The 12,834-nt window shown below is 45.7% G+C and overlaps 1 protein-coding gene across 5 annotated transcripts in view; it reads right to left on the reverse strand.

Annotated features, from left to right (window-relative positions):
• vipr1b (vasoactive intestinal peptide receptor 1b) overlaps nucleotides 1-12,834 on the reverse strand; it is a 738,286-nt gene that overhangs the window by 145,356 nt on the left and 580,096 nt on the right. The window lies entirely within an intron of this gene.

Consider the following 12,834-nt stretch of genomic DNA (forward strand, 5'->3'; position numbering starts at 1 on the left):
CTGAAACAAAAACTTGACATTGCCCTACATATATATTACGCAAACACCAAAGCGGAAACAATCTGAAACCACACTACATCTTAAAGCTCATATTTACAGATTTGATGCTTTGCTTTGCATACAAACGCAAAAATAAGACCTTTAAAATGTTTCTTTTGCCTGTACTGTTTTATACTTGTGTCTGTTTGATGAGTTTAAAATAAAATAGTTTTAACCAAGCTTTTGTATTTTGTCTATTTATATAGGAGGAATATTATTAGAAATCTTAACAATGCATGATCAAATTAAATGCTTGAGATAAAAAAACAAGTATTAATTATAAATTGTTTTTTAATATTACAAGTGTATTTCATTGAGGACCGAGTTGATGCTAAACAATATGTAAATGCATTGAATAGATTTTTTTAAGGTATATCCAAAAAACTCCATAGGTACCATTTATATGAGCAAAACTGAACAGATTGATGTTCACACAAGAAAATCAGCTGCAGCGCCGAGTGCAGAGTAGATAAAAGGAATCAGTGTTCATCTGCATAACAGATTAGTCTTTTCTAAGTGTCTGACATTCGGAATTTCCTTGATTTGTTCAATGCTGCCAAATCTGCCATCAAGTTCTAAGCAACCGCTTTAGTAAAAGAGATGCATTGTTTAGCTGATTTGATTTTAATGGCTTTACTTGAAATGAACAGATGTGTGCGGCACCAAGCGAACAAGTTTAGAGAAAATGTTCAACAATGGAGGGAAATTACATTTTACTCTGGAAATCCTTTGATAACGTTTATGTGCCAGAATGCTGTTGTTCAAAGAATTATCATATACTGTGACTCTAGCACCTGAGTGGGTTCAGTTCTGATCAGAAATGTGTTCTCATTGACATATACTGTAGAAAGATGCATAGTTTTAAATCATTAAGGATGTTAACAAATATATTTGACTTCCTAGTGACTCAATTACCCAATTTGTTCCTGGAGGGCCACTGCACTGCAGATCTTTGCTGCTCCCTAATTAAACACCAATTAATCAAGCTCTTCAGACTCTCTGGAAACTTCTAGGCAAGTGTATAGGAGCTGGTTAAAGCTACAATTTACAGGCAAGTGGCCCTACCAGCAGGATTGGACACCACTGAATCAACATAAAAGCACTGTTCGAAAGATTATGTAACAGATTTTTGATAGTAGTCTTGCTAGTAGTTACACCTAAGGAAAAAAGTTGGTCATTGAATTTGGAAGTGTATTGTTGCATTTCTATAATCAAAGACCATCAGGATGTTTTCAGAAGTCTGTCCAAAATTATTTTTTGAAGGTGTATGTAAACTCAGTCAGCTAAGACATTGTGAGAATAAGAAGGCATCAAGTCATCAGTCAAAGCTTCAGATGCGGTCACTGTTCAAGAGAATTAATCCAGTGAGAGCAAACATGACCACTGTGCTAAAGGGTTGTTCCAAATCAAAGTGTTAACCCTGTCCAATTTAAAGAGCCATTTGGTACAATTAATGGACAAATTTTCATAATTTTTTGTGCATGTGTTTAATTTGTGACTCTATGATGCTGAAGTTGGGACGACGCAGTGGTGCAGTAGGTTGTGGGGTCGCCTCACAGCAAGAAGGTCGCTGGTTTAAGCCTCAGCTGGATCAGTTGGCGTTTCTGTGTGGAGTTTGCATGCTCTCCCTGCATTCAGGTGGGTTTCCTCCAGGTGCTCCGGTTTCCCCCACAGTCCGAAGACAAGGTACAGGTGAATTGGGTAGGCTAAATTGTCCGTAGTGTATGAGTGTGTGTGGATGTTTCCCAGAGATGGGTTGCAGCTGGAAGGGCATCCACTGTGTAAAACATATGCTGGATAAGTTGGCAGTTCATTCCACTGTGGCGACCCCAGATTAATAAAGGGACTAAGCCGAAAAGAAAATGAATTAATGAATGATGCTGAAGTTTTTTTAAATTACTGGCCCTTCTTCCAGTCTTAAGGTCTCAATCTGGAGGGTGAACCTTTCAGAAGTATTTACGTATATATAAAACAAGAGCTCTTCAGGATGGAACTCGGTCTGTTACTAAATTTAATGCTAAGATTATGGGATATTACCTCATCGTGGTGGAGGGGTTTGAGTACCTGAGTGATCCTAAGAGCTATGTTGTCGTGGGTAAGGCAAGGCCAACAGGCAAACAGGTCTTAGGTGACAGGTCAGATTAAGTGCGGTTCAAAACCACCTTATGAATACAATAACATCAAGGACTGTGATGTCGACCGGTATGGCGCAGCCGGGGCCCCACCCTGGAGCCAGGCCTGGGGTTGGGGCTCGTGTGCGAGCGCCTGGTGGCCGGGCACCTTCTGTCAGGCACAGAAACTGGCTCTTGGGACATGGAACCTCACCTCACTGGGAGGGAAGGAGCCCGAGCTGGTGCAGGAGGTGGAACGGTACCGACTAGAGATGGTAGGGCTCACCTCCATGCACAGCTGGGGCTCTGGAACTCAACTTCTTGAGAAGGGCTGGACTTTCTTCTACTCTAGAGTTGCTCAAGGTGAGAGGCGGTGGGCTGGTGTGGGCTTACTTATAGCTCCCCAACTTAGCCGCTATGTGTTTTTTTTTTACATTTTTCCATAGTGAACGAGAGGGTCGCCTCCCTGCGCCTTCGGGTCAGGGTTAGGTCCCTCACTGTGGTTTGTGCCTACGGGCCAAACATCAGTGCAGAGAACCTGGCCTCCTTGGGGTCCTTGGAAAGGGTGCTGGAAAGTGTCCAGACTAAGGACTCCATTGTTCTACTGGGGGACTTCAATGTGGGTAACATGGGTAATGACAGTGATACCTGGAGAGGCATGATTGGGAGGAACGGCCTACCTGATCTGAACCGGAGTGGTGTTTTGTTATTGGACTTCTGTGCTAATCACAGTTTGTCTATGACGAACACCATGTTCAAGCATAAAGGTGTCCATCAGTGCACATGGCACCAGGACACCCTAGGGCGGAGATCAATGATCAACTTTGTGGTTGTATTATCTGATCTCCGACCGAATGTCTTGGACACTCGGGTAAAGAGAGGGGCCAAGCTGTTAACTGGTCACCACCTGATAGTGAGTTGGATCCACTGGCAGGGTGGAAAGCTGGCTTGACCTGGTAGGCCCAAGCGTATTGTAAGGGTCCTCTGGGAACGTCTTGCTGAACCTCAAGTCAGAGGGATTTTCAACTCTCACCTCCGGAAGAGCTTTGACCAGATCCTGAGGGAGGCTGAAGACATGGAGACTAAGTGGTCCATGTTCTCCGACTCCATTGTTGATGCAGCCATGAGGAGCTGTGGCCATAAGGTCTGTGGTGCCTGTTGGGGCGGCAATCCACAAACCCGGTGGTGGACACCGGCAGTAAGGGATGCCGACAAGCTGAAGAAGGAGCCCTACAAGGCTTGGTTGGCTTGCAGGACTACCGAAACAGCTAATGAGTATCGACAGGCCAAGAATGCTGGTGGTTGCAGAAGCAAAAACTCTGTCCAGGGAAGAGTTCGGGGAGACCATGGAGGAAGACTATCGGTCGGCCTCAAAGAAATTTTAGCAAACTGTCCGGCGCCTAAGGAGGGGAAAGCAGCTCCACATCGACACTGTTTACAGTGGAAGTCGGGAGCTGTTGACCTTGACTGGGGATGTGGTCGGGCGGTAGAAGGAATACTTTGAGGATGTCCTTAACCCCACAGACATGTCTTTCATTGAGGAAGCAGAGACTGGGGATGCAGTCATCACCCAAGCTGAGGTCACTGAGGTAGTTTGCAAGAGCTGCAGTGCAAAACAGCAGGAGTGGATGAGATTCACCCTGTGTATCTTAGTTCTCTGGATGTTGTGGGGCTGTTGTGGCTGACATGTCTTTACAACATCGCATGGAGGTCTGGGACAGTAGGTCTGGACTGGGCAACTGGGGTGGAGGTTTCCATTTTTAAGAAGAGGGACCGGAGGGTGTGTTCCAACTATAGGGGGATCACACTCCTCAGCCTCTCGGGGAAAGTCTATGCCAGGGTACTGGAGAGGAGGATCTGGCCAATGCTTGAACCAAGGATACAGGAGGAACAATGTGTTTTTTATCCAGGCCGTGGTACACTGGACCAGCTCTAAACCCTCACCAGGGTGCATGGGAGTATGCCCAACCAGTCCACATGTGTTTTGTAGACTTAAAGAAGGCATTCGATCATGTCCCTCGTGGCATTCTGTAGAGGGTGCTCGGGCAGTATGGGGTCAGAGGCGATCCGTTGAAGGCCGTATAATCCCTGTATTAACAGAGTAGAGTCTGGTTTGCATTGCCGGCAATAAGTCAGATTTGTTTCCAGTGCAGGTTGGACTGCAGCAGTTATGCCCCTTGTCACCAATTCTGTTCATAATTTTTATGGAAAGAATTTCAAGGCGCAGCCTTGGGCTAGAGGGGTTCTGGTTCGGGGACCACAGGATTTCAATGTTGTTTTGTGGGCTTTATTGAACATGGACCTTCAGCATGCACTGGGGCGGTTTGCTGCTGAGTGTGACGCAGTTGGGATGAGAATCAGCACCTCCAAGTCCGAGGCCATGGTGCTCCACTGGAAAAATGTGGTTTGCCATCACCAGGTTGGAGGAAAGTTCTTACCCCGGGTGGAGGAGTTTAAGTATAGACCAAATACCAACCTACATGACGTCACACGGGTCCCCGGTTGCAAAAAGAAGACAGGCTACAATGGGAAAGATGTCGTGTTGTGCGGTAGGATGCAGAATTGAAATCCAAAAACAGAAATCTTAACTTTTACCATACACTACACACTGCTTTAATACCGACTGCAGACGTCTTTGACTAAATGGGAGCTGAATGAAGTGAGGAGCTAATTAGAAATGCTGGACTCTGCAGTTATCATGTCATATCAGGTAAGTTCACGCTTTGCTGAATCATACACATTACTCGTTTTTGATTGCAGAAATGATTTCAGCAAAAACAGTTACAGATGGTTAATTAAACTGCGGACATTGAATGCTAAGAATGAAACGTGAAAGTTACTTTTATTAAGATAAACTTGGTTTTATATTCACACATTCATTCAGTGACAACTTGTGAAACACTCCCTATATTGTTTACCACTGCACTTTGAATATTCGGTCTGAAATGACCTGCAAGTGTGACTTGAAAACGACATTAACACGTTTATTTGACTGTGAACAATGTTGTATATTGATAGTCATTGGCTGCAGCTAATATAATTTCGCTATTTAGAGTTTGCAAATAATATTTTTATGAAATTATATTATTAAGGAGAAAGTCTGAATGTGCAAATATAAAACCAACTTTACCTCTATGTGTAGGTTCACATACCCTGCCGTACAGGTGAAGTTCATTGTCAGAATGCAGTTGTTTTGCGTGTTGGTGATTAATTACCCAGGCCTTGTATAACGTTAGCTCCGTCTTGTTTCCTTGTCTTTGGCTAGGCAGAATCTCGGTGTTTAGCTCTTGAATCTGGTCATCATGGAGCATTATTTCTTGCACATGACCACAAAGAACAACATTGTTGGCATCCAAAGACTTGTAGGCCTTTAACTTCTCTTATGTAAAATCACTCGGAGCCTCAATGAGATTGTATATTTCGGGCTGGATGCTCGGTCACTTCGTCTTATCCAATATTCATTGGGAGGGTGCTATCGCAAATGGACCTGTCAGATGAACGCCGCTCACTAACGTTAATTTTGCAGAATCACTGTGCTTGTCACAGGGTGAAGAGCTGTTATTATATGCTGTGAGCATTATGTAAATAATATATATAATATGTACATAGCGGCCTAAATGAGTTTCCTTTGAAGGGTGGCAGGGCACACTTTTATGGATAGGGTGAGGAGCTCTGACACCCGGGAGAAGCTCAGAGTAGAGCCGCTGCTCCTCCACATTGAGAGAAGTCAGCTGAGGTGGCTCGGGCATCTGTTTCGGATGCCTCCTGGACGCCTACCTAGGGAGGGGTTCCAGGCATGTCCCAACGGGAGGAGGCCTCAGGGAAGACTCAGGACATGCTGGAGAGACTATGTCTCTTGGCTGGCCTGGGAACCCCTTAGGATCCCCCCTGAGGAGCTGGAGGAAGTGTCTAGGGAGAGGGAAGTCTGGGGTTCTCACCTAAGACTGCTGCCCCCTGCGACCCGGCTCCAGGAAAAGATGCAGAAAATGAATGAACTTGAGCTTGCAAAAGATGTGATGTGAATGGCCCGTACTGCTTTTTGAGCAAGAATGATGTTGATAGTAACTTTCTGGAGTAATCTTGCCTACCAAGATTATTGCCTTATTCGCAGTGGAAATGCAAGCCTGATCAGGACGACCTGTATCAAATCTTTTGTACTGTACAGTATTGTATTGTACAGTATCACTCAGTGCAAGAGGCATTTGTGCGTAAAGGCTGCCGGCAGAATCACTGTGGCCCTGCACTGCCGACAATCCACCTCCTATGGTCATCTTAGAATAATAATACATAATAATCAAGTTCTCTTGAAGGTTCTTTTCTTATCAAAATGCTCTAAACTGACCAATTCAAATGGTCTTTATGGATTGGATTCTGACCTTGTTGGATTCTTGCCTCCACAGATCATTATACATGTATAAGAAGCCTTTGTACACAAACTCTTCAGGCAAAGTCATTGCCTGCATACGTCAACTGCATAAGATTTCAGGCACAGCCTTCTGCTACTTTCCGAAAGGATAAAGCTGTTTCTCAAGGGCACTTCAGGGTAAGAGCAATCATAGCCACCATTTCAAAGGGTCATCCCAAACCAAAGTGCTCAATCCTGTCCACTTCAAAGGGTCTTTTACAGTGAAGCATTTTGGAGTGGTGGAACAAGTAAAGTTTAATCAGTAATCAGTTTGTTGGTCCCTTACACCTTTCATCTTCTTCAAAGATTAGGGGTGTGCAGCCATCAGCCCTTCAGAACGTAATGTACAGAACTGTGGAGTATCACAGGCAGTAAAGGATACATACTGCATGCAGAAAATGCATAGATTGAGGTTTGATTAGGATACAGGATTGTTTATTCATATTAATTGATACATACCTCATTACCTTGCTGCTGCCACAGGTCATTACACCTGTATAAGAAGTCTTTCTTAAGTCAGTTTTGTGAAGTACCTTTTGTGTACAAATTCTACTGGCAAATCTTTGTCCAAGTAGTAAAGTAACATGTTGCTGCCTAAGCTGTTGGGCACATCTCTACAATTTATTCTGTAAGTATAAATACTGTTTCTGAAGGACACTATAGGGTGCAAACAATCATGGTCACAATGAAGAAAGGTCATTCCAAACCAGTATCTTCAAAATTTGGCTCATCAAATTACATTTAAGAAAGAAAAATGGTAGGTACAAATGATGGACACTTTTTACTTTATCGTGCACGTTTGTGATGAATGTGACCTTTAGTGTAACTTTTTTCATACACTACATACTTTATCCCCTCCGACTTCTCACTCTAAAAGGTACACTCTGTGAAGAGATTAGGATAAAGAAGTGACCTGTCAGAATGCAGTACATCCTGTCACACACAACAAATGTGCAAGACTGTGAGTTATTAGCAAAAATTTATCAGATGAAAGAATTTCTGAGAACAGGGAGTGAAACATTTCCCTTGGGGAGGGGAACTTCAATGCTATGTGGAAAAAGTTCCACTATGAGGATTTCGTTCAGAAAGCCAATTATCTAAAATGTAAATGAGCTAATGAAATAAAAATTAATTGGCAGGTTCAGCTTGCACAGCTGATGCTAGTTGTAATCAATTTTTCAATATATGCACAGCACATGCTAAGGACCTCTTGCTTCGAGTGAGAGAAGCAATTCATCCTCGGATGACCGCCCTCTCACTTGATGACACCGAGGCTCAGATGTCCACCGCTGCATCGGAGGAAGGGCTGTCATTGTCTGATGAAGGATTTGAACCAGCTCCATCCCTCCGGTGTAGCAAGCGCTGCATCGGATTCAGAAACAGACATGATAACCATGCTTTCACTGTGCTGCTTCAGCCGCGGGCCTGGTAATGGTTTATCCCCCCAACCCTGCAGCGTGACCGACTAGATGGGTGTATGTGGACAGCAAAAAAGGCAAGACCTTCTAGCCTCCCATCCCTTTCTTCCCGGAACTGCACAATGAGCTCATGCAGTCTTGAAGGGCACCTTTCTCTGCCCAATCTGCGTGCGCTTCCGCCCTGACCAACCTTGATGGTGGAGCAGCCAGGGAGTACAAATCGATTTCCCAGATTGAGAGTGCCATTGGTGCCTCTTTCTGCTGGAGTCAGCCTCGTTTCCCATCCAAGATGTGTCAGTTTTCTGCGTCCCTCAGAGCCAGAGCCCACACAGCCGTGATCCAGGCTGCTTCCACCTTGCACGCTAGGGTCCATGCGAGCACGCTGGCCGAGCTGCACAAGAGTGGTTCTGAACTAGGCTTGTTACAAGCCCTGCACCGCACTCAACTGCACTGGGAAAGAAGATGGCCCCATTAGGGGTCCAGGAGCGCCACCTCAGGCTAAACCTGGCAAAAGATATGCGCAACAAAGTTCAATTTCTTGACTCCCCCATATCCCAGGCTGGTCTGTTCGGTGACACAATCAGTGGATTCAGCCAGGTATTCACGACGGTGCAGTCGGATAAGATGGGCTGATTCATCTATCGACGGGGATGTAAGACCCCCCCCCCCCAAGTGAACCATCCAAATCCACTGGTTGTCGCCATCTACAAAAACTGCTCTGCTCCCACCAGAACCTCTGGCCAAGCAGCAGCTCTAAGCATTTTTCCTTTCCCCGGATATGACAGCCCGAATACTGCCAGTCTGGGATGCGATGCTTTCCAGCTCGCAGAATTGGTACACTTTGCCAGTGGCTCACGAGCTCTGGGAGAAAGGTCTCACACATCCAGCCCTCCCCTCCAGAGTCTGGGTACAAGGTGAGAATGACTCTCTCACCTCCAGCTTTTTACGGGACCTCAGAGCTCCCTGGATCAGCACTCCCACTCCGCGCTGCCCCACTGCTGGTACGTCAGCGATGGTAGCGATGCAACCATTAGCGAGGGCTCTACCTGCCTGGTTAGGGCAGGCCAGCTCTTCGCGGTGGCTCATACACACGATCAGACTCTGTGCGATTCAATCCGCAAAACAGCCTCCCAAGTTCACAGGTGTGTATCTCACCAGGGTCAGCCCTGTGCTCGCCCCTGTCTTTTGAGAAAAGATTGCTGTCCTCCTGGCGAAGGGTGCAATCTAACCGATCCCTCCAGCCAAGATGGAGAGTGGGTTTTACAGCCTGTACTTCATTGTACCCAAAAGAGCGGAGGGCTACGGCCAATCCTAGATCTGGGTATTTTGAACCGCTGTCTTCACAAGCTACCATTCAAATTGCTTACGCAGAAGCATTCTTGGGATTGAGAATGCTTTCATTCTCGGGATTGGTCTGCAGCAATAGACCTGAAGGATGCGTGCTTCATGTCTCCATTCATCCACGCCATTGTCAGTTTCAGAAGTCTGCATTTGAAGGTCGAGCCTGGCACTACAAGTCCTCCCCTTCAAACTCTCTCTGTCTCCGCGGGTCTTCATTAAGCTCGCGGAGGGTACCCTCGCACCTCTTCAGCAAGCGGGCATCCGCATACTCAATTATCTTGACGACCTGTTGATTTCAGCTCACTCACAGAGCAATTTATAATGCACAGGGACAAGGTGCTCTGGCACCTCGACCTACTGGGGTTTCAGGTCAACCGAGAAAAGAGCACACTCACCCCCGTGCAGAGGGTCTCTTTTCTCGGGTTGGAGCTGGACTCGGTCACCATGACAGCGCTCCTCTCTGGAGAGAGCGCTCAGCTAATGCTGAACTGTCTGAGAGAGTTTGACAGCAAAATAGTGGTCCCACTAAAATGTTTTCAGAGGCTCCTGGGGCATATGGCATCCGCAGCTGCTGTCATGGCGCACGGATTACTCCATATGAGACCACTTCAGCACTGGCTTCACGATCAAGTCCCCAGACACGCATGGCACGCGGGCACACACCGAGTGACGATCACTGTGTGGTGTCGCCGCGCCCTCAGCCCCTGGAACTACCTCCCCATTCCCACAGACCAGAGGGCCTCTAGGACAGACGTATTGAAATGACATATTGTCATTTCGACAGATGCTTCCAGCATGGGCTGGGAGGCCATATGTTCCAGGCATGTAGCTGCTGGCCTGTGGAAAGGAAAGGACAGTGCGGCGGCGTTGGTGTATATCAACAGCATGGGGGTATTCGCTCTCGCCGCATGTCTCAGCTCGCTAGCTCACCGTCTGCTCCTCTGGAGTCATACACGGCTAAAATCGCTGCGCGCCATTCATATTCAAGGGCAAGCTTAACCGTGCAGCCTACGCACTCTAACGGCAGCCTTTACATCCAGGAGAGTGGAAACTCCACGCCGAGTCTGTTCAGCTGATATGGGCCCAGATCGATCGGTTTGCTTCCCCTGAGTTCACTCATTGCCAGTGGGTTGTTTTCCCTGACCAAGGGCTCTCTTGGCACAGATGCACTGGCCTACAGCTGGCCTCGGGGCATGCGCAAATATGCGTTTTTCCCCCATTGAGCCTGTTTGCACAGTTACTGTGCAAAGTCAGAAAGGACGAGGAGCAGATCTTGCTAATTGTGCCTCTCTGGTCTAACCGGACATAGATATCAGAAGTCTCACTCCTTGCAACGTGCATCCCCCTGGCAGATCTCTTTGAGAGAGGACCTACTGTCTCAGGGACAGGGCACCATCTGGCGCCCTCGACCAGAATTTTGGAACCTCCATGTGTGGTCCTTAGACGCGAGGAAGACTTAGGTAACCTACCTATGGCGGTGGTTAATACCATCACTCAGGCTAGAGCCCCCTCTACGAGGCATGTCAACGCCCTGAAGTGGAATCTATTCACTGAGTGGTGCGTCTCTCGCAGAGAAGTCAGTTCGTGCTTTACGAATCTATGTGAACCGCAGTCAGACCTTTAGATCATCTGAGCAGCTCTTCGTCTGTTATAGTGGTCGGCAGAAGGTAAATGCCATATCTAAACAGAGGTTGGCCCACTGGATAGTGGATGCCATCTCCCTCGCTTAATTAAGCCAGGGCGAGCCATGTCCCCCAGGAGTTCGAGCACACTCCACTTCAAGCGTTGCATCCTCTTGGTCGGGTGCACACGGCGCCTCTCTAATAGACATCTGTAAAGCTGCAGGCTGGGCAACACCTAAAATATTTTTAAGATTTAATAATCTGCGAGTGGAGCCAGTTTCCTCAAGGGTATAAGGTAACCCTTGGTGATTAAGGAAACACTCGGTGAAGGTATTGTAACGCGCTTGCTGCGCAATTCTCCCTAACACAGAGATACGTGTGCTTTTTTCACTCTGTCAATAAAGTTCCCCGCTTTGCGAACCCTGCAGAGATTCCTTTAAGGCTCCCAGCATCTGACTCAGCAGAGGAGTCAGGCGCTGACCTGTTATGTTGTAAGTCTGCCTGCTGGTCAGCCCGCATTCTGGGTATAGGTGCCCACTATGTGCGATCCCTGCTGGCGATCCCATATGCTTATACAACCATGGTGCAGACCCCCTCATAGGCAGACCTGAGTCTTCCCTCACCACTAATCATCTTACATTCATATGTGTACTCCACCTTCTCAGGGCTAGTCTATATGCTCTTTTGCCATCAAGTCTCCCCACTTGGGTAGCTGGTGGCCTCCGCAGCCTCCTCCCTATAGGGACTGCACGCTTTCCCAACGTACTGTCGTTTTAATTCATAAAATTTAACTAGACGCATTGCGACTCCTGAAAAATATATCTAAATCCATAAACCTTCTGTTGATGTGGGAAAATTAAAAGCCAGGGAACACGTTGGAAGACCGCGCCTCTGGTGATGCAGGTGCGCTTACGCTCTCTTTTTGCCTGGCATAACCTCTCATTGGTTGCAAGGTAAGGTTTAATCATTGTGGCGTTTTTCATACATTTCCCCATAGTGGAAGTTTAAAGGATCACTTTAAGTGAACTTACACTGTAAATAAATGATGATAGTCCAGGATCAACAATACTGAATTTACACTGCAATTACATTATGATGGTCCAGGATCAACATTAATGAATGTACACTGTAAATAAAAGATGATGATCCGAGATCAAAATTACTGAATTTACACTGCAATTAAATGATGACGGTTCAAGATCAACATTAGTTAATTTAAACTATATTTAACTGTTTATGATGGTCCAGGATCAACATTAGCGAATTTACACTGTATATAAATGTTTATCAAGGTCCAGGATCAACATTACTGTATTTACTCTGTAATCAAATGTATATGATGGTCCAGGATCAACATTACTGAATTCACACTGTATTTAAATGATGAGGGTCCAGGATCAACGTTACTGAATTTACACTGTAATTAAATGTTTATCATGGTCCAGGATCAACATTACTGTATTTACTCTGTATTCAAATGTATATGATGGTCCAGGATCAACATTACTGAATTCACACTGTATTTAAATGATGAGGGTCCAGGATCAACGTTACTGAATTTACACTGTAATTAAATGTTTATCATGGTCTAGGATCAACATTACTGAATTTACTCTGTATTCAAATGTATATGATGGTCCAGGATTACTATACTGAATTTACAATGTATTTAAATGATGATGGTGCAGGATCAACATTACAGATTTTACACTGTATTTAAATGATGATGATCCAGGATCAAAATTACTCAGTTTACACTGTATTTAAATGATGATGGTCCAGGATTACTATACTGAATTTACACAGTTTTTTAATGATGATGGTCCAGGATCTACATTAGTGAATTTACACTGTATTTTACTGATGATGGTCTAGGATCAACATTACTGAATTTACAC

The sequence above is a fragment of the Danio rerio genome, chromosome 24, assembly GCF_052040795.2.
Source record: "Danio rerio strain M-AB ecotype USA chromosome 24, GRCz13ab, whole genome shotgun sequence".
Classification (NCBI taxonomy): Eukaryota; Metazoa; Chordata; class Actinopteri; order Cypriniformes; family Danionidae; genus Danio; species Danio rerio.